Source organism: Porites lutea, chromosome 6 (genome assembly GCF_958299795.1).
Source record: "Porites lutea chromosome 6, jaPorLute2.1, whole genome shotgun sequence".
Taxonomy (NCBI): domain Eukaryota; kingdom Metazoa; phylum Cnidaria; class Anthozoa; order Scleractinia; family Poritidae; genus Porites; species Porites lutea.
This window is the reverse complement of record NC_133206.1, coordinates 30,098,554-30,124,880: the sequence shown is the minus strand read 5'-3', so window position 1 is coordinate 30,124,880 and position 26,327 is coordinate 30,098,554. Positions and strand designations below refer to the sequence as shown.

General features: G+C 38.3%; 1 protein-coding gene across 1 annotated transcript in view; it reads left to right on the top strand.

The window, feature by feature from the left end:
- The first annotated feature begins 8,926 nt into the window (after positions 1-8,926).
- The window catches only part of LOC140940223 (uncharacterized), a 38,436-nt gene continuing 21,035 nt past the window's right edge, over positions 8,927-26,327 (top strand). Inside the window, exon 1 of the mRNA XM_073389144.1 lies at positions 8,927-9,067. The gene's annotated coding sequence lies outside the window, so the exon portion shown is untranslated. The remainder of the gene's footprint in view (positions 9,068-26,327) is intronic.

Here is a 26,327-nt window from a genome sequence, read left to right as displayed (position 1 = left end):
TGAGTTAATTAAACGGTCCATACTATTTTGAACTGTCACTAAAGAAATCAACGGCTCAGTAACTGAATTTGCAAATAAAATGTTTGCCCTCCTAGAGGAAATATTAGTTTTAAACAATATAAAAACAAAGTAAATTATGAAGCGCAGGCTGTCTTGTTCAATGATGGAATGATCGCCGCTAACGACCAAAAGAACGAATATTGTAAGCAAGATAATGTTAACGATGCTATTTAGAGGTTTCATAAATCTTTGAGGTGAGACATTTTAGTTTCTGTCCAGCTTCACCTTGTTGGATAGTCGGCGATTTCGCAGATTTGTTGTTAGGCGAAGTTTATTTTCATGATTGAATATCACTGTTATCTATTACAGATAATTTGCGTTCAACCCTATCTTGATAGCTTTGGTTTTTTGCGGCCGAAGCTTATTTTAACTATACAATTTTTAGGAGATATGTTTATAAATATCCCTCAGTCCTCAGTGACGTGCTATATACCTCTGAATAAGCTCTAATTTAATATGCGAGAAGTAAAATGTCCTTAATCATATTTCTCGTGCCAGCTGGTTTGTTTTCACTTAATTTTAAGTTAGAAATATGGACGAGAATGTGAATGTGTAAATTCCCTGGTGAATGCAATTATCATGTCGTTTTCCTTGAAAAAATGAGCTTCTTCCCTTTGAAAACTCTTTCTCCCGGCGGTAAATTATGATGGTTAATTGTGCCGGTATTCTTATTTCTCAAACGCTTAGAAGGTTTTTAGAAATCTTTTAAAACGTTTAGTAAATTGGAAGTGTGTTGGCGCTATATTAGACTTAAACAGTTTAATGGCCAACCTTAGCTTTGAGATATTCTCATAGCTTTTCGTTTGAGTGCGATCCGAAAAGTCAGCATTTACTGGAGCTTGAAACGAAAACAAGTTTGGTCATTCGCATGCTGTTTCTTAGAACGTTACTTTGGACGATTTGTAAGAAGGTTCCAAGCCACATCTCTTTATTAATAGCTATTTAATCTTGACTTACCCTGGCTTTTGCCTGTTAGGCCTGTGATCCTTCAGAAGAAGAACCTTTACTGAGACCGCGAATTTCCGCGTGATTGTATGTCCAGGCGCGTACACGTGACTGCTTGAATCCAACGGAGATCAGTGATTGGCTGTAAAACAATAAGCACGACGATCACTTGTCAGTAAATGTGTCTCAGAACTTGTCTTATTTTCTCCGAGTTGTTTCTTCCGGAATCGTTCAGAATCTTTTTTCCACCACGAAAGGGAGTTGAAGATCTGTCGCTTAGAGTAGTTTTTATACAGTATTAGGCCTTTCTAAGGGGATTAGGGGGAGAGCGGTTTTGAAAAGATTAAGGGAGAAGGCGGAAGGTTTCCCCCTTTTTGAGCTATTTTGAAAACATAGCTCATATGTCAGTGGTGTAAGCGTATGTATCTTTGTGGGTTTGTGGGTTTGTTTGTTTGGATGTGTGTTGCAGGGGCTAATAAGGTTGAAGGTACTATGAGGTATTGTGCAAGGAACCGATGAGATTTTGGCATCTAAACATTGCATTGTTGCGGTAAAAGTCAAACAAGGGTACTTTGAGACCGTTATATTAGTTGTTCACAATTTCATTGTGTTTTAATACGGCTTAAGGTGTTTAGAAGCATAAGATTTAAATATCTTCATGATTCAAACGTTGAGTACAGCGATGCAGCGGTTTAAGGGTTCATATTTTAGTGTGGCTGCTGGTTTAAGACATTTATGACCTAGTTTGGCTATCGCGAACGATAGGTGATTTTAGGTGAAAGCAGGTGAAACATAATTCACCTGCTTTCACCTAAAATCATAGTCTTCAAAGGTTTACAAATGAAACGTTAATAATTGATATTTAGATATTGACTTTAAGTTGGAAGTATGCGTAATTGTGTTTTTAGAAGCTTGAACAAGAGCCGATTTTTTTAAAGCTGTACCGACTAAAAGTAATTATGTAAACGTGCTTTATTCTCTCTCGTACAAAGATCAAGAGACCTTTAAATTCACGTTCCGGCAACTTAGGTGCAACCATATCTGATACATGTTTGCTGTCATAAAAGTAATTAAAACATAGTATTTAATTTAACCGGTGGCTAAGTAAAGATGCGTAACTTTTGCGTTAGCGAATTAACTTGGAAGTAGCCAGTTGACGAAATAATTTGTTTCATTGAGTGGAATAACATGAGATGAGTAGAAGTCGGTTTTTCAGCAGACAATCATTCTGTTAGAAGTAAAGTAATAAATCATGCATTATTTTATTGCAGATGTAATAAAAAGAGGTGATTTGTTAAAATCGTTTAAGCAAAGTAAACAATATGCGTTCTTTCACGTACAAATTTTAAAAGGGGCAAAGTCCAACATCTTCACGTGCAAATAATGTGTATGAGTTATTTTTATAATCCTGTTTACTAGATTACGACGTGATAACTCGAATTCTCTCACGTACGAACCACGAAAGGGGGCAAAGTCCAACACTTTTACGTGGCAGCTGTGTGACTGTACATCTCATGCAGATTGGCTTTTCACAGTAATAATAGTAACTTGAACGTTTGAAGACCTGTTTCGTTTTGTAACCAATGCCTTAAGAAGGGCTCTTGTCTTTTAAGAAGCAGTAGCTTTTAAAACATGAAGAATTAAGTTTTCAGATTTAAAGACTGTTTCACTGAGCAGAATCGCACGTGATAACCTTGTGAATTATGATGATACAACCATCCACCACAATGATAAAAATCCTGGTATTTCGTAACTATTCGGTATTCGATGATTGTCTTAAGAAACTCCGAGGAAACCTTAGAGTTTTCTTCTAATCAACGTTTGGAGAGTTGATATTTATTGTACTTTAACAATTTGTTTAACTGGCACCAGATGTATCAGGGAAAGACAGAGGAATGTGAATATATAACATGAGTGTCGACTCAGCTGAGCGTTTCGCGTTTTCATTTATGTACCGCAATACTCAATTTCGCACAAAAACCCAGTCTACATGCGGGATGAAAAAGGTAGATTCATCACTCTTGGTAAGGTTACACTGAAGCATTTAAAATAGCTCATGCACGTTAAACGTGCCTATGTTTTGATTTTGTCCTTAGAAAAGCCGGCCTGATGCCCTGGCTGGGATAGTTCTTGAGCTCCCGCTCGTGCGACTGGTTTTTGATTTTCTTCGAATACCATGTAGTGGATGCGTCGAAAAAGTGGTCCACATGGATGATATAAAGTGAACATTAACGACGCGGTTTTATGATCCACATTAGGCATGCTTCAAGAAAAGAACTAAAAACTAAAAGGAGATTAACTTTGTTGACTTCGTTATGCTTTCTTGCAACCGAAAAATCGTAGGGCAAATATTAACGCGGACGGGGTGTATCGCCTGATACCAGTCCTCCGATTTGCCACCATGTGACCAAAAATTGCCTGTAAAATCGCGCGAAAGTTGGGCCAGTAGAATAATTATATGGCTTAGTTTGATTTTCGCACTGTGATTGGTCAATTTTTCATATACATCGCCTCATGTAAAGGAATCCCGATTCCGGAATCAAGAAATTTTTGCTTTGTGGGATCCAGATGGGAAAATGTGCTCGTGGAATCCTAAATCCTGGGCTTTACAATCCGGAATACAACTGAAGGTCCCCCTAACGATTGCAATCTAGAATCCAAATTCCACTGACAAAGACTGGAATCCAGTACCTGGAATCCGGAATCCACCGTGTGGAATCCAGAAATCAAGACTGTCTTGGATTCCCTTACACGGGGCGGATATACAGTTAAATGTTACTGGTTTAGAATGAGAAAGCTTCTGTTGCTATTATTAACTTTTCCCCTATTGAGGCCACATGGATACTGGATATCCAAGAAACAAGAATCACTTCGTGAATTTTACCGGGGCCACTTTTGTCTTGGCAACCCACGTGGAAGGGTCGTTTTCATCAACAAGTTTGTCGGGCGACATGAAAATCTTTTTTATTGCAAATATTCTTTAGAGATGAAAACAAGGTGTAATGAATATTGTGAAAAGAGAAAACGTTAGGGAATCCCCCATTTTGAACAGTTGAGAGTTTTTGCATGTCGCTAATGTAAATATTGCGTGACTAAAGTTAGCTTTGATAAGTGTTCGCATTGATTCTCATGGAAGGTTCACTCAATGTAGATAACTTTGATAAGTCGTTTATTTCCGCGATAAGTTTCACGATGGAAGGTTCACTCTTAAGCGATGGCTCGTAAATTTGTCCCTCCAAATGTTCACTCTCAAGTTTTCGCTCATGAACTAGTACACTGTAAAGGTTGGGGAACGTGTCGTTCCCAAAAAGCTATAATCTTTCACTTGACTCTCCTCCATACTTCGTGCTTTTCAAAATGGCGGATAAGATTTCAATGAACCAGCGATATATCTCAGCGAACACTCCCAAAAGTAAAGAGCCAGCGATATATCTCAGTCAGCGATATATCCCTAACAATGTAGCTTTGAAAAGACAGAAACGCGTTGCATTTTATGACCGGTGCCAGCCTTCGGCTAGGCCCCGGTAATAAGTCAATCAAGAATATTAACCAGAGGTACTCGATTTTACAGACTTTTCTCAACCTAAAAATGTATGTGGAGGCCTCATTGAAAACTAAGCTAAGGTTGCCTTTGCGTCTCATTAAAGTCGGAAAGTTGAAACGATTTAGAAGTGACTTGACAGCCATCCTTGAACCGACTTTCTGTCTCTTGGGCGATAAAACAGGGCAGAAAGTCAATCAACTCTAATTAACCTCGGACTAATCTTGAAAAACGCCCAAAAATCCCGCGTTTGTGAAGCGTTTAGCAAGAAAATATTACTTTCCCCTAGACTTTACCTGAGATGTATTGTAACTATTCGATGATGCTATTATTACATGCATTTTATTCCTTAGTGACTCTTTCAGTGCTATTAGCGTGAGCAGAGCTTTTGATTCGCTGTAAAAAAGGTTGTATTGTTTCTCTCTGAAACAGTTAAATGGAAGTTGATGAGAATTTGACGAATTTTCATTGCGAAGCTCTCAAATTTGATTGATCTTAATCGCCATTGTCTTGTTCCTGAACATTGTCACTTTTTTTACACAGTTATCTTTAAACTCATTCAGTGCTGGGGATACGGAAATAAGTATTAAACAATAGGAAAGCTACGTGAATATTAAGGCTCAAACTATCTCGTGCGTTGATGCGATCGGCAAATGTCATAAACGAACAAAAATGTTTGCATTGCTCGTACCAAGTTCCATAAAACTTTAAGGTGTCATAATTTAGTTTCTCCGGCTTCTTCTCGTTGGACAGCTAATTTCGTAGAAATGTCGTCATTTGATGGGTATTTTTACTCTCAATCATATCTATTACAGACCCCATTTAAATACAGTTCGGTTTACTCGCGGCTGAAGCTTGTATTCTAGTAATACATAATTGAGGAGACATGTAGTGATCATCCCTTCACAGTCGCGAACTCTTTTAGTTCCCTCTTGCCTTACCTGCATGCAAAATACACCTGAATGGTCTCGCCTTTATAATAGGTTGTACCTTTTCCTCACACCCGATTTCGTTAACATTTAAAATCTTTAAGCCCCTGGAAGAGAGAACACGTTTGCTCGGGCGTTTGGTAATTGATAAGCAGGTTAGCCATCAAATGTTTTCTTACCTTGAACTTCATAGCTCCTCTCCGGTAGCGCGGAAGCTCTGCAGAGCTCTTAGCCCTGTATCTGGTGACTGTTGCTTTTCGTAGGCTTTCTAAAAGTGTTCTTGTCAATATTGGCCGCAGAAATCACTGATTAGCCGTATCCAACAATAAGAACGTCAATCGTGCTTCATTGAAAGGGTGAATCCCTCAGAATTTATCTTGCACTTTTTGAGAATGGTGTCTTCGGGGATCTTAGCGCCATCGCCGCCAAGAGGATTTGAAAGAATCTGTCGCCTAGTGGAAGTTCTTTAGCTCGCGACTTGTGAGATCGGTTTTCGGTTTTCCTCAAATACAAGGTTGCAGCTTTGTGCGAGAGGAAAGCGCGCCGCCTATCTCAATCATCATTAATTCCCACACTTGTAACTAGCCAGCTGGTTTGCCCCAGCGTCGGAATTCTCAGTCTTGTTATGTTTGATTTAAATTTATTTATTTCAGACATTTGCTAGGCCCATAATCATTAGTGCTATAAATACTCCCTATAGGGTAAGCAAAGGACATTATTATTATTATTATGCCGGTAAGAAGCTAGTCTAAAAGAAGCGTAAGAAATTGTATAAACGTAACCGTGGAGTTATAACGTCGCATTACTGACAGAGTTATGTCAGAATTATGGTGATGTTTCGTACCAAATCGTATGATGTTATAGCATTATATACTCCATATTTTATCCTAATTCTCGTATTTTCATGCGTCGTTGTAATTTTTCCACTGGCCAACCAACCGCATAAAATCGTGGTATTGTTACCACAAACCTTTGCTTTGTGAGCTTTTCCGACCTCCTGGGGAATAATACATCTCGTGGTGATATTTCGATTGTCTTAACTTTAAGTTGCCTTGGAGACTGCATGTATAATATTTCCAAGAAAGAAGAAATGTCAATTTTAATAGTGTCTTAAACACAGTTCCGAGAAAAACAGACTCAAATTCCTTGAATTTTCATCTACACTTTTCTCTTTAGAGTGGAATTTTTTAACGTAGTGCAGGTCAGAAAGAAATAGCGTAAAAGAAATTCAGTCCGTCGATTTTTTTTGAGACCAAAAACTGAAGACCCAGTCAGTCTTCTTCTTTTCGATGATAGAAGTAACTTTAAATATACGTTTTGTACGATGTTACACCTTGGGGGGTGCTGGCGAGTTGGCTATTTGCATCAACATACATGGCTGAGTTCCTTGTTGGGTGTGTTTCTAACACATCCTCTAAGTTACTTTACTTCAGGACCGAGGAACCTCGACAGATATAACAAAGTCCTTGGCAGAAAGAAGAATATACCTTACCCCGGTACTAGTAAAATGTACTGAAATGAACCTCGATATAACGAAACGTAGGTATGGCAAACATTTAACCAGCCCCTTCGCCCTTCGTTTTATCGACGTTCCACTAAAGTAGGATTAGTTTAGGAAGCAGAAAGAGTATGTCAAATAGGAAACCATCTGTAGCTTCTATAGTAAAGTGGATTGAGAATGTGGCTTGCTCGCCAGCCTTCGTGGCAGGCCTTTTAAAGGGAAAGGGAGGGAGATTGAAATTGTGTTTTACCTCGTCTCAACGGGTATGATTGTTTTAACTAATTATACACCCGAGTACGAATTTTGTACCTCTCAGTTAGATATTTCCATTTTGTGTTCTATAAATATGGCATTATGTCCGGCAAGACACGTCTTTTTTTATCTTATTGAAGTATCTTGCCTCGTACACTGCTTGTAGTACATGTAGTGAGTTTAACATGACACGGCAACAAGAATGACAAAAACACAATGCGTTTAATAAGTAACACAACAACCTTACACGTTCGTTGCACTTTTTACACTTTTTGCTACGTTGCTGTATCATTAATGCATGACTAGGAACTGAAAGTTGCCTTTATATAATTTTACATTACAACACATACAGATGAAAACGTTGTACAAAATAGAACAGACAGAATTTTTAAGATAAATAAAACAAGAGAATAATTATAATGATTAACACAGTAGGATCAGGGTCCTGATTTTCCTATGGGAGATAAAAGTGAAAAATAAATTAGCTTGAGCTTTTTATGTTACCAAGTCACTTCACTTAGATTTTGACAAAATTCAGTCCTAAGTCAGTGTTAAAAAAAAGTGGAAAAAAATTGCGATTGAAAAATAACTTAAAATATCGGTATGGTGGCCGGAAACCAGTTCGAAGTCCACTATATATCCCACAAAATCGTGCGTTTGCTTGGCTACACCACGTCAACAAAAATCTTCAGTTTATCATTAATAAAATCTGGGTTGTAAGCTTGATAAAAAAGGTTAATGGGTTAGCTTTGGTACTCTTACCCCCGGCCCAGTAGGGACTTGTAGACATGCTGTACCGCTAGAAGAAAAGAAATTCAAAAGCAGTTAGTATTTAAACATGACCAAGGTTTAGGAACAATCTTCCTTTGTCTCCATTTCGAACTTTCTTACCAAACAGGGTTATGTCTACCACCGAGGTCCGTGCATTGTCGGACCAAACGCCCTCCATCACTGTATTGTTCCTAAGGGAAAATAAATCACAATGTTCAGTGTATCACAACGTTGCTGCTCCTGATTGACTCAGAAGCATTCAGGATGGGCATGATTACGTCGCATGACTTGGCGTAATATATGTTTAGTAATTCGACAGCCTGTTACGCCTAAACTGTTGTTAATTTGATAATTTCAGCGTTGAATGAGCAAACTCTTCTTGGTCGGTTCTAACGTTGCAAAAGAACACCTAGTGGAACTGGTATTTCCACTGATGAAGGGCCAGACCCGAAACGTGTGGAAAGGAGAATTTCAACCTAAACACGGCACTTTTGTTCATGATTTCTTTATTTTTAATGAACATTTTTGTTACTTCTCTTTTCTAAAGTGCTACGCAGCTTAACGGAAATTCTTTCGTCATTTGTTGAAAGGAACACCTAACTTGTAACCTTGTTACCTCCTCAGTTGAGTGCTTTTTCGACTTGGTCCTTATTTTTAATGACCTTAAATGTTTCGAGGAACATGTGATTCTAATGCTCCTTTTACTATGGGAGCAATATTTTAAAATAGAATTGAAGTACGCCTAGACAGATGGGTAAATTAGGGATTGAGTGCTACAAGTCTATTGAACACAAAATCATCGTTTAGTTTAAGCTTATTTTGCGCCCAAATATTTTCTTGCAGCTAGGTGTACTGTCTTGATATAAAGTCCATTAACATCATGTTGTTTAATCAATATTGCTTTTCTTTAGATGTCACTGAAGATTTACCAGAATGACATGCAATGTTCAAGGAAGACAATAATAACATTTACCTCGTGATGGTAGCCGGGATCTGGAACGGCTTGAAGATCTTGAGCAGTTTCAGTGACGTCATCCTCACTAATCAACACCAAGTTATAAAGGCGAAGTAAGCTTTCACCGTTTAGCTTTTGTATATCAGATTGATTCCTAGCAGTAAGTCATTTACTGATTTATTTATTCGTTTAATTGTTTCCTTGTCTTTCTTGCTAACTGGCTTACTAAGTTGAGTAAACATCAGTTATATTTGGGAAAGGTTTGAAATATCGGTTTAAGTTTGCAGGGAAATGTTTCGAACAGCTCATATAATAAAGATGGCGAGAGAGCCTCCAGAAATCGCCAAGCTTATACAATGTAAGGAGAATTACTCTGTTACTGAGAAATTTGCAGGATTATATCCTATCAAAAGTTTTAAGTGGAACATGTCATTTCTAACTTCATAAATTAAAACTGGTAAAATTATTGAAAAGGTTCCTAACGATCTTGTAACACTAAGAGAAGCAGTTCTTTTCAGTTGAGGGCCGAAAGTCATTTGCATTAAATACACTACTCGATTTCTCCCCAATGTGTCATCTGCGTACGTGTGTCTCTAGTAGGCTTTGAAAAATATTTTAGCTCTTTTTGGTTTTTAAGAAACCTGACTCTCTCTTCCAGATTGATTGATTCCCTCATCTTATATTTGGAGTTTTAAATTGTTACTTTAAAAGAGGCAGGTGGCCCAATTTTTTTTAACGTGGCTCGACCCAGTATTTTTGTAGACAGGTAGGCTTGCTTGATTTCGAAAGACTGGAAAGTATCTGGGTAAAACTCAATGCTGAGCTCTTTTTATAACTAGGAGGCTATTCTCACAAAAAACAGCGATAAAATCATATAGCCTTCATGCAGAAATTCCAAATAGTCTTCGTCTAGAAATTCCACGACATCTTGAAATTGCACTTCGACATTTTTGTGAAACTTCGCTAGCAAAGAGCATTTCCAGAGAAAGTGCGAATAAGGACTGTAATTCGATTAAGAGCGAAAACCATTGTGACGTCATTGTTACGTGGTATTCCGTTCGCGAAAAATTATGTGTAATGTCATAATAAAGTTCAGTCTATATGTGACCATGTGTTATAATGTATTTACAATAAAGACCAAGTTATTTAAGTATAGGAGGTCCAAAGGTGAAAGGTATCAGTCTATACAAATACTGGATCGAGCTACCTTAAAAGAAGCGCTAATAGCAATATTCTCTTTTTAAGTACAGGAATAGAGGATCTATTTATTGAAAAAAAGCAAAGTTCGGGTGATATTTAAGGGCCTTTGTAGGTTTATGAACAAAAGCAACACACGCCTTACTTGTAGCCGAGCTTAGTAATTACGGTATCTGTTTGATGACTATCAGTGATTTTATACGTTAGATTTTTTACTTTTTACCTAGCAGCTAGTTCCTCCTTAGCCTTTTCTTCATCATTTTTCTGAAAAATAGCAAAAACATCGTTTGTTTTTGTCCAAAAGTCAGAAGTGAAGATGCAAATCTCTATGTACCTTGACAGAGTGATCTTTTAGTTCACAATCATTTCCACCATGATATCGTTTTAATAAGTATTTTTTTCTATTTCACTAACTTCGTCAATGACACATGTACGTAAAGATAAGTAGATGTTAAAGTATGTTCGTACATCACAACAACCGTAGCCAAATATTGTACATTGTAGGTTGAAAAATAATGTATTAATCGTTTCACGAAGTATAAACCTGAACAGGTTAGACAATACCTTGCAAGAGACCCAGAAAGGAAGCAAACATTGCAAACAGGAATTTAAAATATTGATTTAAAGCCGTGAAATAGTCCGGGTCGAGTGCATCCTTTTAAGCTGTACAAAGGATTTAATAGCATTGTCTAATTCGTCTGCTAAGACGTTCCAGTTGTTGAATATCACAACAAATACCCCTATGTTGAGATAACTGACATGTGTCTGTGTTTTGTAACCCCGCTTACGGAGTTTTTATGTAACGTGAAGCAGTAAAACCTACACTCCACCCTGTGTAATAAAAAAATCCCTGTAAGCAAATTTTTTTTCTTTTTTTATCCGTAAAGAGGTGATGCTACTCAGCTTCCTGTAGTGCATTTAATCTTAGATTATAATCCAGCGCAACGATTTAAAATTTTGCTCAATATTTGTTGGGAAATTTAACGTCGTCATAAGGAAAAGCATGATACTATCTTCGATGCTCTTACCTGTTTTTCAGCCATCTTGAGTCTACAAGAAAAACAAAGAAATTATTTCAAAAATTGGTTTGGGCTTTATTTGTAACCTGTATTTGTGAAAATTGTGTACGTATATTGATAATTATTCATTGAGGTGCTTCAATAGACTATGATTGATCAGATTGATATACGTATCCCTAACTTAAGCAAAACTGAGTGCGACGAAGGCAACGAAATTCAGAAATCAGCTGTAGTACATGTAGTTCAAAGCGTAGTAAAACTCACGAGCAAATTGCAGTCTCCCCAGTTCGCTCACCAGATAAAATCAAGATTTCGGCCGTGAACTCGGTGAGTACTTTTATTTAGTCGTCCTAACCTTTACAAATAGCCAATTTTATCCACGCCAAATTACCATTGGAGTCAAGTAATTGTGTAGATAACCAGATGCAGGGCCTAATTCAGTGACAATATAAATTCTGGTTGTGGGGCAAATGGTGCAAATCGATGTGCAACCAGCGTATCGTTGTGGTTTAATTACGCGGAATACGTCTATTGTCTTTAATAGAAAAACTAGTTTCACCTGCAAGAGTTAATGGCAGTATCATAACAATAGTGTCTAATTAAGAAAACTACACTACGGGCGTTCATTTCAGATAAACTAAAAAGGCATTACACGCCCTGCTGTGATTGTCTTCTTAGTTCGAGAGCTTTAAAAAGCTCTCGAATTGTTCTTCATAGTAGTTTTACAACGTCTTGAAAGTATAGAGGCAGGTTGAAAATAAGGGTCCAAGATGATGCTGTGTAGACAGTTTTCTTCTTGTTGACACAGAACTAAAGTTCCCGTGTTTTGTCCATTTTAAGAATATGGCTATGAAATTTAGACCTTTGTATAAGTTCAATGCATACTGTGTGATTGTCTAGTCGTGTGCGAGTGTTCCGGGTTAAAGTAACTGGTAATTAAAAGCTGTTTACCCCAACACAGCCGTTCCATAAATTGATGCTAAGAGTCATCTGGTGTTTACACTCGGGTGGTACGTGCATCTTATATGCCTCATTTACTGATCGATACAGTAGTGTTGCAAACTTCACCATTTATGCTATAAATTGAACAGTCATGCTTTCTTAAAGAAGAAATTGATTTGTAATGAAACGAAAAAAGTTGGTCATTGACATAAGGCAGCTTAAGCGACCACAACGACGACGGTAGCGATAACCATCCCTCAGTAAAAGGATTTTGCGTTCATTCAAACTGTTCTCTTTTACTTGCTCACGTTCGACCAATGCAAGAGAATTTTCCCACAGTTGAATTTTAAAGTCAGTTCTGAAACCTTATTCAAGAAGAGAAAGGAAAATTCGTTGACATGTGTCCCCGTCCTCCATGAAGCGTTGCGGTAGGAATTTTTAATAGAGAGTTTTAGATCCGAGTTTTCCGCGATCCTCTAACCGCTGGAGGTCACGTGACATGTCTTTCGCCTCACGTTTGAGGTTTACGACGTGCGTTTTCAACGTGGGGAGGTAGGTTTTCACGTATGTCATTTACTTGAAAGCTTTTAGCGTATAATTCTTGTTTTATTCCACGTAATGATACAAGAATCTTGTGGAGCAAGGCGAAATGCTAAATTTGATAAATCCTATTGAATCTTGAAAACAAGTGCCATTCATGGCTGCTGATTCAAAATGGCGGCCGTAAATTTGCAAGAAGAACTAATGTAAGAATTTACTGCTCTTTGCTGCTATATAACCCAGTGTTACCGTAAATTTCTTTTATTTTCATTGATTGATATTTCTTCTATTTTTAAATGGAAAAATAAACCAGAATCCACTTCTTTAATCCACCGCCAATCTAAATCGAATTATGTTTGAACGTCGAACCGCAAACGGGTAACCGCAAACCGCGGTTAGAGGTTCGCGGTAAATTCGGATCTAAAAGTCTCTAATGTCGCAGTCGTGCGGTGGACGTCGTAGAAATGTACCATAAGGTAGGGTTCATGTGCAGAACTGTTGTTTTGCTTTAAAATCTAATTGTTTTTTGGCGTTCTTGTTGACGTTTTCTTCATGGTCTCTCCTGTATACTTAGTGTAATTACAGTGGAACTGAGTCGAGTCAATCGTTGTTTTCCTGTCGAAAGGCTAAAAAATTAAAGGTATACGAAGGTGATAAAGGAACCTGAGAAATATTTCATGATTTATCGTGCAGAATCTTCACATACCTTGGCTAAGATCCCTCCTTAATTGGGTTGATGTGTAGTTTTCTCCTGTATGCTGTGCTAATCGTATCTTGCTGTTCGTCGGGCACACATGTGCACTACGAGTATCCTTGTACTTGCGCATGCTTTAAAAATCGAACAGTCTGTAAGGACCGTAGGCTCGCGCATTTTGAAATGTCAGATGCTGTTCCGATTGTAAGGCAAACATCTTCCATTCTTCCAATACCCAGTCGTTATCTAAAATAACAAAAAAAGGGTGAATTAGAGACCATGTCAGTATACCCTTGCTTAAATGCACGTTGGCCTTTACACTCTCCTCCATCTTCTCGTCTTCGGTGTATGTCAACGGTTTCTAATTGTGTGGCACGTAATCCTGTTCAGAAGGTATTCGTATGCTATGGCTGTCTTTTTCAGTATAATTTAGTACTGATTTGTTTCAGTTCTTCGTATTAGTTCTTCTGTTAAGGAAGGCGTCCGTGATGGGTTTCGCTGTACGTCACTTGTTTTTGTGAACAAAACGCAAGACGTCGAGCCTACCCGAATAAAAATACATTTTGCTGAGCCAATTTGTGTGTCCTGTATCTCCACGAATTTGAGCTGGGAGCAGAAAATAGCAAGATAGGAAATGGTTACTCAATAACTTGTAAGGCTGAGTTATTACTTTTGACTTCAACTCCAAATTCATTGTCCTTCACGTAGCAGTAAACTCCCGTCATACTTTGTTCGTTTGTTTGTTTGTTTTTGCCAGTTTAAGGCACCGTAAGCTCTCCCAAAGCAGACCGCTCTCAAGACGAACACTTCAGCCATCAGTGCAAAGCAGATCATGGCTAAATTTCAGTGGTTTGCCCTCAAATAATGCGGACAGCAAGGGATGGCTAGTTCTGGTCAAATTTTAAAACATTTTCCCTGCCAAATATAACTTAACTTTCGACGACTACCCACTGGTCTGTCTACCCAGTCGAAGTGACGAAACAAGCAAGCGAGCAAACGAACGAAGGGGGAATCAGCTCTTGCGTGCGCTGTCGTGTGTTACGTTTGATGTATTCACTCTGAAAAACAAGTGATTATTTGTATCCTAAAAGCCGTCAGTTTTTTAATATCCATTCTGTTTTTCACCTGGTTTATTGACATTTCTCTTTTTAGTTAGATCACAGACGGCTGGTCGTCGAAGTTTCTGCGAAATACATATTGACATTCCATGAAAAATTCCCCGGATATCTCATCTATCCTTGTCTTCTGGTGCAATATATTATAATGAATTTTGTTCGATGAAAGGGAATATTGAGAAAACATTTCAAACATTCTAAATAACCAAAAAAGTGAAGCAAAAGATACCATCGTTTTTCGTAATTTCCAGCGAAAGAAGTTTGCATTTTAAACACTAACTTTCTAAAACTTTTAGTCCAAGATTTAGAAGTACTGAAACGTTTTCGATTCAGTGGTCGCTTGGAGGTATTTGCCCCTTTCTACCACCAACTGAAAATTTCATAGGAGTTGCATTTGTTATTCCAAACATAGTTTACAGGCAGTCTTTCTAAACTCTTCTTTAATCCAGCTTACCTCCAGTTCTTCGGTGTCTTGAGGAGAGGTTATCTACCAGCAGTTTCTAAGCTTCCTCGATTCAGTTATCATATAGATATATGTCTGGTCCCCGCTTATAATGGGCATTTTTCATACCGTCCATACATTCTAGAGAACATTCGTCAAACGTTGTCGTATACAAGGCATTTCTCTTCGCGGAAAGAATCACATCGCCCAACAGTTTACAATTTGCGTACATGATAAAAGTTAGCTAGTCGTTATTTACTCAATAGGAAGTCATGCATTCACTGAGGCATCATTTTTGTATTGTTTGAAGGTAGTATGTGCTAAGACACATCCCGTTTAAGAAGAAGTTTTTTAAGTGAAAGCGCGTTGGCGTTTAAAATTGTGTGCTCAATTTCATCTTTGTTTTCTTGGTATATTCATATGCAATTTTTTCATTTAATTATCTTGGATTTTTTAATCAATTTTAATTTTTACTGACCATTGTCCAGTTTTTGACTGTTTCAAAACAGATAACTCGATTTACAGACACAGAAGGCAATCAAAAAATACGCGCTGTATTCCAAACGAAATAGTTGATGTGTAGCGGCCCATGAAGATTCTCTGCTTAACCGGCCACGGTCATTTTATGAATATACTCGAGATTTGTCATAGCGGGATTGTTTACAATACCTGTCAAAACTGTTATTTGGTTTCCTAGCAAAACATTTGATCATATTCAGTTAACACAAAGGGTCGATTATTTATATTGATGAATATTTTTCTTTATGCCTTCTTGACACTGGACTAATAATTAACAATTATTGAGTGAGGCTGAGAAGGATGTAAAGAATTAGGAGGCCTCAGCCGTGGTGGGTAACATCCACCGAGGCCTGCATAATTCTTCACATCGTTTTTTTTATCCGTTAAGTGGTGATGCTACTCAGCTTATATTTCCTGTTATTAACTTGCTAATATGACGTAAGTGAAATAATTCTTCACATCGTACGGCAGCCGAATTCAATAATTGTTTTATTATTAATTCAAAATATTTCTAAGTTCTAAACATGCTTACCTCCTCGTAGACTTTCTTCACAACTTGACAACTTCACAACTTCACAATTTCTCGGCACAGTATTAGAGGATATAAAAAAGGTTTTTCTCCTCAAAAAGTAGATAACGTCGATCGTGTAATATGCTTTGCGTATTTTTGTACTTCTTCGAATCAAAAAGTCAGCTATTTCGTCCTCGAATAGCCGTGAACTCCATTTTTTTTAGTTCACTCTTGCCCAAGCAGCCTCGTTTTCAATCAAATATACTAACGTTCAGCCTCGTTTCCAATCGAATATACCATCGAATTGATGGTATATTGCCACGTCTTCTAAATATGGTAAGCGCCAGTTGGTTAAGAAGAATTAGTCGGAGGATTGGAGCCAATTAGAAACTGCGAGATATTTTGAATGAATAATTAACAGTGTTTAGGCATAAGAGTTTGGTAAATTAAAACTGCGTTAGAATGCAGGTTTGTTAATCCCGGCTGAACTCTGAATCTCATTCAGTTATCATTTTTTATTAAGATAATAAAGACTAAGAAAAGGAAAAATGCCACAGGATCCGGCATGTCATCATTAGCCTGAAAAAACAAAAGAACCGGTTAAACCCTTAACTAAAGTAAATTAGGAAAATAAGAACTAATTGAACTGACAAGTCCGTTCTAATGTGCAGAGACTACGCAGCATTTCGAGAATATGCATAATCTTCTCTGGCCCAAAAAATTACCACCTCAGAGCGAAAGTTTCGCTTTATGGTTTTAGCGACGTTGCTTTTGTTACTTGTTTACTGAATGAAATAGAAGATTCCATATACACCTGTGGTTGAGCATGACTCGACGCCGCTATCATATTTGGTAGACCATACCTGAAAGATATGTAAAACAGTCGGTTAACTTCCATTCTCGTCATCGATAAAATGAAAGATGAGTAGTGCAAAAACTCATCAGTAGCAGGCAGCCTTTGCTCGCCCTAAAAATACGCCGAATTGAAGGCTAGTGTCAGCAGAGCTGTGCCCTTAAGTGCAAGTGAAACTATGACTTTTAATTAGACGTTGTTGTGCATAGTGTAACGTACGTTTGTCACTGTAAACTGGTCGGAATGATCTGGCCTCTTGCAGTGGCAACATTACAACTAATTATGCTTTTTATGATATCTTTGTCAATATGTCATTTTCGGCTAGGAAACTGTTCATTTGCTCCGGAAAGCAGGTTATTTCACCACCTACCTTCTCGGTTTTTTGTCGAATACGCCTCCCTATTCTGTGATAACTTGTGATTACTACTAGTAAGTTAGCTAGGGTGGGTACTATATGGTGGAGATGATAATTTGTATAGTAAAGTTCTTTATAGACATGACTGTTTTTAGTGTCTTACCTGGCTTGATTTGCCTGGTGATCATTTTGCTGGCGTATAGCTTGGTTCGCGGCGTTGGACCCCTAGTGAGTTAGAGAGAATCAGCAATCTGATAAAACTGAGACATATGGGGGAAGCAAGTGTGTAAATGAGGTTCAAAAGGGAAAGTGAACTTTTCTGAGCGACTGAAATTTGAAAGAAGGAGAGGGGAGTTGGCGTGGGACGTAACAAAAAGGATTTTAACATTCTTTTCAGTGGTTAAGTTGACGTTGGTCACTCGGGCTGCTCGGCCGCGTGGTCAAGTGCTCGGTAAATCACTCGATTTGAGAATCGGTCAGTTTTAGTGAGTGGGTCAGTCAGTCTGTCGGTCTTACGTCATTTCCTGGCGTATTTTTATTAGAGCATAGAATTTAAATTCGCTTGTGTTTTTGAAAAAGGAGTGAAAATTTGCTAACATTTACTTCTTGTGTCAGTGGAATATATTTTTAAGATCATTATTTTGAATATTAGATGTTAGTAAATGTTTTGCGTGAGGTCTAGGAAACAGTATTTTCACCTGCCCAAGCGCGAAGGGCACCACGGGCTGATTTGTTGGTGAACTGCCGGAATCACTGTTTGTATCCATTTCTTCATTGCTAAATGAAAAGGAAAAGTCGGGTCAGTAGCAATCGAAAAATTCTTGTCTCCAGGATATTCAGTTTTTGAAAGGGTATCTCCAAAAAAAGAACGTACTAACATTTTACCATTAAAATTCTGAACACTTGACAGCATTGAGATTGTGTCGTTTAGCTTGCTTAGAAGTTACATGAAGTTTTTGCCCATAGAAAGGTACAGCCGTCTAATGTTATTCAGCAATACCTTTATTAAGTACATGTAAAACCTGAAAAGGCCACCCCATCTGTGAGCGGTATTGTATTACCTAGAGTTTAGCTGGTAAAATCTTGGCGCTGCCAGGTTTACAAACAAGGATATACGTAGAAGCAGTAGCGCGCTTTTCTTTACTGTCTTTTATTTGTACAAAAGTTACTGGAGCAAACCACTTCTTCCTTATTACTAGAATAATACCTTTTGAATGAGCTTAACGCCACTTTGTGATCAGGCAATCACAAATTTCTTCAAATCAAACAATCAAGCAATCAAAAATTTCATCACAGATCACTTGAAATGAACACCACACGTGTGAGAAGGCGCGGGAAAACACTTGCGCGCAAAGCACGATGGACTAAAGAGCCACCCACCCGGACAGAGCCCTCTATTGTCTTGACCCGTTCGGGTGCTCCCAGGTCTTGATAAATGATCACTGAAGCGCAAGCGAAAATTCAGAACTCGTGCTGAAAATATACATGGTTGAGTTTGAAATAGAGTCGGTAAGTGGAAAAATGCGCCCAGTATTGGCTCAGGCATTAAAGCTTATAAAAAGTAGCGATGTAAGAGAATTTGTCCGGTTATAGTTTTATTCACAGCGTCGAGTTGAAAATTGCATGGTTCTACTATGTAATTTGACGAAGCGGGTTGAAAATACACAACGAGCAAGGTCAAATAGAAGAGTCGAGTTTACAAGGTAAAAGACGGGAGTAAAAACGTTTTCCAATGATGCGAAATCTAAAGGAAGAGTGTAAAATTTTGAATTTAGCTGTAAAATTCAAGTAGCGAGGTTAGAAATTTAAATGATTAATTTAAAATTCAAACCATGAATTGTGGCGGGGATCGTACGCCATAGCCTTCATAGTCTGCTATACAGCCGTTTTTAGAGTCGTCACGCAACGCTCCTCTCCGTTGTGGGGAGGAGCTTTGCGTGACGACGCTAAAAACGGCTGTGTTGCAGACTATAGCCTTCATGGCATTAGATTTTCTCCCGGAAGAGTCAATAATCCTTGGTTACCGACCTAGCGTAAGTGAAGACAGCCTAATTAGTGGGAAGACAGTTTTATAAAAAACGCCAAAGCTATCTTTTACCTGCGGCTGTTTTTATACCCAGTCTCGATGGAAAGCAATATTCATGATTTTGTCTCGTCTGAATGGAAATTACTTCTCGTGAAAGAGATGTAAATTGCTGCGCAAATAGTTATGGTGCAGTTGTAATTCCACTTATATTTTCTTGCATCTCTCCAAATCGCAAGTCGAATGTATTTAAACTATCTCCAAAAGCGATCTTTTAAACACATTTTCACTGGCTCAGGTCAAAAGTGAAACGGTTTCCCTTTTTGGCCCCGGCGCAAAATAAGCACGCTGACGTTGTGTACTACAATATTTAAATGTCACTTTTAAATCGATAATCTCTTAGTTATTTACTTTAGTTGTACATTGAGAACCCAGAAGCACTGAGTATTTTTCTTTGGTGTAAGCAATGTTAAAGGGGCTGTGTCATGGCTGTTTCCTTCACTTTCTTTACTATGCTAATTACGCGTCACCCTGGTCCCACAGGTTTTTCTTAAAATTTTTCGGCTTCGCGACAGAGGGAGCAAACCGGGAAGCGGCGACAACGAGTCGCGATTATAATCTTTCTTTCAAACAGTTCCAGGTAAAACAAACTGAAAATTTTTCGGCTTCGCGAAAGAGGGAGCAAGCCGGGAAGCGGCGACAACGAGTCGCGATTGTAATCGTTTCTTTCAGACAGTTCCAGGGAAAACTAACTGAGATTTCGTGAAAGTCGTCAAAATCCGGCGGAACTCAGCCGTGTAATACGCGCGAATGGGATTTGAATTTGACGCCAGTAAGTCTCTTGGCGGCGGTCGTTACAATGACGATTGCTTTGGTTTTCACTTGTTCAGTGAGCTGTGAACTTGGATGCTAGAATTTGACAAACAAGACTTGTAGATTACAGGTTTTTCAGTCACCCACACTGAAATAAAGGATTTGGATGATTTACTCAAAGTTTTGTGAGAGCTTTTTCACAAGCAGAGGACCCGCTGTAGTGATTTCGAACCGCTGTTCCCTTTGTTGATAATGAAACAATATTGACCGTGCCTCCATTTATATAAATGGTAATTTTTAGTGGGTGTTAAGTACAGCTCGCGTGTCGATGGCATACTGGCGCGTGCCCTGCTAATTAGGCCATGGATGTAATTAATTAAATTCAAGGCACGCGGAAAGTACGCGAATAACGCAGACGAAATTTCCTGCCAAGCGAAATATTTGGAATATAAGATGAAGTGCAGATTAACTAAGCCTTCTCTCTTAAGAAAATAGGCGCTTTCAGGAACTGATAGGTTCCTTTCGTTTTGGCTCTTACGTAGACAGTAAGGAAAAAAAACAATCGAGGTCAGTACATTTGCATTAAGTCAACAAACAGCACTTTTTTTCTTCATTCAGAATGAAAACCGATTTTTTTTTGTTTCACGAAATGGCTCCAAAAGAAGCTAACATTTACGTTGCGCGCGTGTCGGTCGTGCGACACAAACCGAAAACAAAAGTGGCCCACTGTGTTTCCGTCGGCCTCCTAAGGCAGAGTGGGCCACTTTTGTTTTCGGTTTGTGTCGCACGACCGAGACGCGCGCAAAAGACGCCTTCAATCAAGAGATAAGGCAGTCTTTCAAATGCAAATCGGGGGCGCACTTTTTATTTGGAAAGTCTATTGTCGAGAACAATTAAGGAGTATTTTATCACCCATTATAACACGGCGTTGAACTGAAGGATTTGACTTGCCGTTGATGATATTTTGCAATCTGTGGATTTCACAATGTACAGGTATTCTTATGGACTACAGTAAGATATCATTTCCACGCACAATTTTAGCTGTAAAAAGCGTACAAAAACTAGCTAGCCTGAAAATGAAAACATAAAAAGGTAAATAAAAAGTTCAGACTTTTTAAAGAATAGAATGAAATTGAGATACCCTGGTTGTCAGGTTTTTTTTTCCTAATTCCTGATAGTTTGCGATAAATTGACAAAAATGAACAGTAAACAGTCTGGTGCCAGATTTGACTGCTTCAGTCATCACTAGTTAACGATGATTTCAACAATCCTGAAAACGGAAATAATTTTAAAACTCTTACAGTGTGGTACAGAGCGTGGATTAAACAAATTAAAGCTAATCATAAGCAACGAATGAGCTTGGAAATAAACATTAAATCCTTGACAGTGCCATTTTCCTCTGAAACAATTACCACGACAACAGCAATACTTTATTAAACACGCAACATATAGGAGCGCAAGCAAGACCTATAGGTATTAACTGGAACGTAGTTCTTTTAACGGTTTCAAGTGAGTTGAATGGATGTTAGTTTTGTACTTTTTAAAGTACTTCTTAGCGTAGTCGGGTCTTTTAAGCGATCGCTTTGTCAGACGGCCCGGTATTAAAGACATATGTTAACGAGATTTCGAGAGTGGATAACTTCTTCATCTGCTTTACTCTTACTCTATGGTGAAGGCTAGTTTAAATAGTAGGAAAAGTGCCTCACAAAGTGGCGATACGATCGACTGTTTGCAATTCTGATAATCTTATCAACGACTGAGTTTGAATACAAAAGTACAAAGTTTGCTTGGTTGACTGGACTGCAACCCCGTACTTGAGCATTGCTTCGCACTCTTGACATCCTGTATTTCAAGGTCTCTGGGCCGTGACTTTTGCTCGTGTCTTCCAAACCGCCGGCGAAAGCTAAGTTAAGACTGATTTGGAATAAACACAGGCCTTTATACTCTTACATCGTTGGTCACTGATACATGGCCTTGTGACGCGTTCAGTTCTACCTTAGTTGTCGAATATATGAAAACATTAACTTATTTGCGTTAATGAGTAGTTATCTTTTCTTTCTTACCTTTGTGTATTTTTGTTGTAGTATTCCTTTTATACACGTCTGTGTGATTATTCCCGTCCTCGTTAAACTCTTTCAGTTTGTGGTGAATTTACCCTCCTTTTGACGAGATATGGATTTTAAAACGTCTCATCGGTCACTTACCCTTTTGATTGACATTTGCGCCGCCCATGCAGTTCTGAAAGCGACCATCTGCAGCAAAGGGAGTCAACGACTGAACCATTACCGCAAAATCATAAACAAAAGAGAAATACTGAACTAGAGATGACCCCTGGCTTTTTTTTACCTTTCAAGCCCGTGCAAAAATTTAACCGAGATTTGGGCAATTTCGCCGAGATTGGTTTTTGTTAAAATGTTGAAGGTATTACAATTCGTTCCAGTACGACCCGGCCCTAAGTCGACAAGTGTTTTGTTGGCATACATGCGTAAAAGAAATTCAGTCGGTCGACTTTTTGAGACTGACAACTGAGAGAAACAGACAGTCTAAAGTAGAAACTTCAAATATGATCTTTGTGCGATGTTTCACCTGGGAGAATGCTGGCGATTTGGCTATTTGCATTAGTATGACTGAGTGTCGTATACGGTGTGTTTTTAATGCAACCATTAGTTGCTTTACTTTAGTTAAGTAGACAATTGATTCTGCTTCTACTACTTTTATCACAGTATCAATTTTAAACAAGAATATTAACTAGAGGTTTTGGATGGTTTAAAGGTTTTTCAGTGCTAATCGTTTGAATTAAATGTCGCTTATTTTTGTTATAATACATATCCATACATTCAATTTTAGGCCTCTAAACCAAGCTCTTTGAGGGAGGCCTCATTCTTATGACAGTGTAAGATGGACCTTTGTCTCAAAGAGTTTAAGGGTGACCCAATAACCTTTAGCATTAAACTTCAAAACCGTCTCTCACACTTAAGTAAGGATTTAGGAACCTGCCAGGGGGGTCGCACTCCGTCATTATTATTATTACTAGAAATACGTGTATCGCAGAACCTCGCGAAGCTTGGGGGGAGCCCATAAAGGGGTGGGAGGACTGGAGAGAAATGAAGTAAATCATGTAACTGGGGAGGGTGGATCTAATATTGGGAGCTAAGATGTACTTAATCTCCTGTGGATTAAATTTGAACCTAGTACTGTACTCTGGCTTTAAGAGGATCTTCTGAGATTTAAATGGGGTTGCTGTTGTTAGCGAATGCTGCATAGGTCCCATCCCCCTATGTTCACTCCATTTGACCCTCCTACATGTGTGTAATTATGGTCAAAAGGAAATGGGGGTGATAGTGGATAACTACCAGCTAATATTGAGTTGCATTTGCTTAATAAAAGCTCACCCTTAAGTGCAATAATTATTTGTGAAATGTGTCAGTAGAAGAAGTGAGTGGATGGCAATTCTAGGAGATAATGCTGCAGTGAAAACAACAACTAAATGCTGCTAATTGGAGAAAAAATTTATTGTTAGGAGAACTACAGCTATAAAAGTGTTTGCACTTTTTTTGGTACATAATCACACTTGACAACTATTGTTTGTAACGGTAAAGTGCAAAAATAATCACTGAAATAGAAAATGACAAGTAGCAATGTCATTAAGGATGCAGTTCATGAGAATTACTAAAGTGATCATGATTTATGATTATTGCATGTGTGGGTATTCACCTTAAAGCACTGAATCCATGTAAAAAGTACCAATTTTTTACCACTTAGGCAAGTGTTCATAGTTATTCGAGTACATGCATAAGAAACAAATCCATATGCAAGAGTGAATTTGTATGTAATGTCCACAAACAAGTCATGTTGAAGGTGATCGGTTTCTCCATTGGTCTGCATTCTAAACATGCATGAGCTTGTTGAGACAGTGCCAGAGCCATAGATTTTTAATTTCCCAGACTGAGACGAGTCAAATGAACACTTTCCCTGTATTACATACATTTATCGTGAATATAAAGTCAAGTGCAGGGTGGATTGATCTTATGGGAAACCCTATATAAATATCTGCTTACATGTCGTTTAATTTCTTGAAACAATCTTCATCTGCCAATGGAACAAATGTTTTATTTCTGTGAATATGTCACCTCTGTCTGACTTCTTTGAAAGAGTAAAATTTTATGAGTGACCTGTTAAATTTTTTCCTAACAGCGAAAGGAATTAACGTTCCTGTCATGGCAACCATGACACACACTAATATTCTGAGGATATCCGAAATACAGATGTTATTTTCGAATAATATAGGAACAAAAATATAGGGGTCCAGCAATAACAAATTTTTGTCATCTTTGACTTAAAAGACACAGCTGGGTTTATGTATAAGGCTGCTATACATACATATATTTTACTTGTGAAGGAAATTGAATGAAAATTGTAAGCTTAAACGAAAAATTTTGCTCAGTAAGGATTTTGTTGACAAAATGTAACGCTTCCCTACATGTCACACATTATCGGTGTTCTAAACTGTTCATTGTAAAACAAAGCTTACTGTAAAAGGGTGAAAAGGCTGATTGGCTGTCCTCAGTCCGTTGCAAAGATACTCCTCGTGTCGATTTTACAGATGGTGTAATTCTTGCTTCCTATCGTTGCATAGAAGAAGATAATTTTGACTGTAAACTTGCCTCTCGGCCCCGTCCGTTAATACGGACACTTTCTATGGCCCCCTCAGTGTCCGTGTTGACGGGCGGGGGGTTGACTGTACTTGGAGTTTGAAATTGATATTTAAAAGAGGCATGCGGCTCAGTTTCCCCTTTTCAGTTTTTGTTCCAAAAAGAACTTTAGCGAAACTTTAGGAACAGAGGATACGTTCATTTTTTTTGTCACAGGTAGAGCTTGATCCATATCTAAGATGTCACCGAAATGTAAGAGGCCTTGAAGAGTTCCTAAATAAAACCAACACGGGCCTACTTTGATACTTAACGGCTGTCTACAGAAAGACTTTGTTAGCCCAATAATTCTCTTTGTCTGTTAATGGTATCAGTGATTTTATACGTTTTTACAAACCTGCCGCTTCCGTGCGAGCTAAATACAAGTTAATCCATATATGCTAAAAAAAAGTCAAAGAATATATCTTTCCCTCGATATAGTAAGTTTCCGTTTTTATACCGAGACTTACCGGGAAGCACGAGACTTGGACCAAGCACAAACTCCTGCGATGAACAGTCAGATTTGTTTGCTTTGATGAATGAAAATTAATGCACCGAAACGGTAATTTACCGCCACTTTCCTGCAACTAGGTGCAAACCATGCTTTATTGATAAATCAAAGCAATTGTCTAACTGTTTTCGATAAAAACTATAAAGCATAAAATTTCTAAGGTGTTTACAGTGACGTGACGTATATGGACGTGTTTATTCAGATCGAACAGTGAAGTTGTACAATTCATCGAAATTCAGCACAAAAAGGGTCCATACGTTTTACAAAACTGCTGCTTCCGTGCAACTCGGTGCACGCTTACTCACCAAAACAAAGCCCAATAGTTTTTCTTCAACTGCTATAAAAATTCTCGTGACTTGCATTAAACATAAAAAGTGAAAATTACCCACCTTTTTACTGTTTTTTTAGCATGTCGTCCTTCTCGCAACCAGCGATAGCAACGCCCATCTCGATTAAACGGATCGAGCGACTGTGTTTGTCTGACACTTCCAGGATGCATTATCCTCAAGACAACACATATCACTAAATAATTCCACCAAAATATTTGTCGATCTCTCATAGAGGCCACAAAACCACAAAGTTAACGCTACCGACTGACAAAAAAGCTGCTTTTTCTTGTTTCATCTCGACAACATGTCAAGGGGATTTTGGCTCTAAGCTAATGAATTTGCCGAAAATTGACCACGTGATATTTCGCCATGTCAGGCATGCGCTTCTCAAAGAGCAGACGGCTATTTGTCGACCAATAAAATACCCAGGCTAGAACTATACCCGTCTCTTCCTGAAAGGAAGGGCGGGTAAAAAGAGTAAATCGATTCGAGTAGCACTATTGTCCTTTTTGAATGGAAAATATGTTTAAGAATATTTAACGACGATTACAGTAAACGTCCTGTGTGTAGATGTTTTCCGGCTAGAAATTGTATAAACTTAAACGTGGAATTATGACGGCGCATTACTGACATAATTCTGTCCCTGTTAAGATCGGTCAAGGTTTATGATAACTTGCCTAAAGGGTGAGGAATTTACCATTTACTGATGTTTCGTTCCATATCGTATGATGTTATAGCATTATATACTCCGTCTTTATTCTTGTATTTATCATGTGTCGTAGTCATTTTTCCAGTTGCCAACCGCATAATAGGCATCAAGAG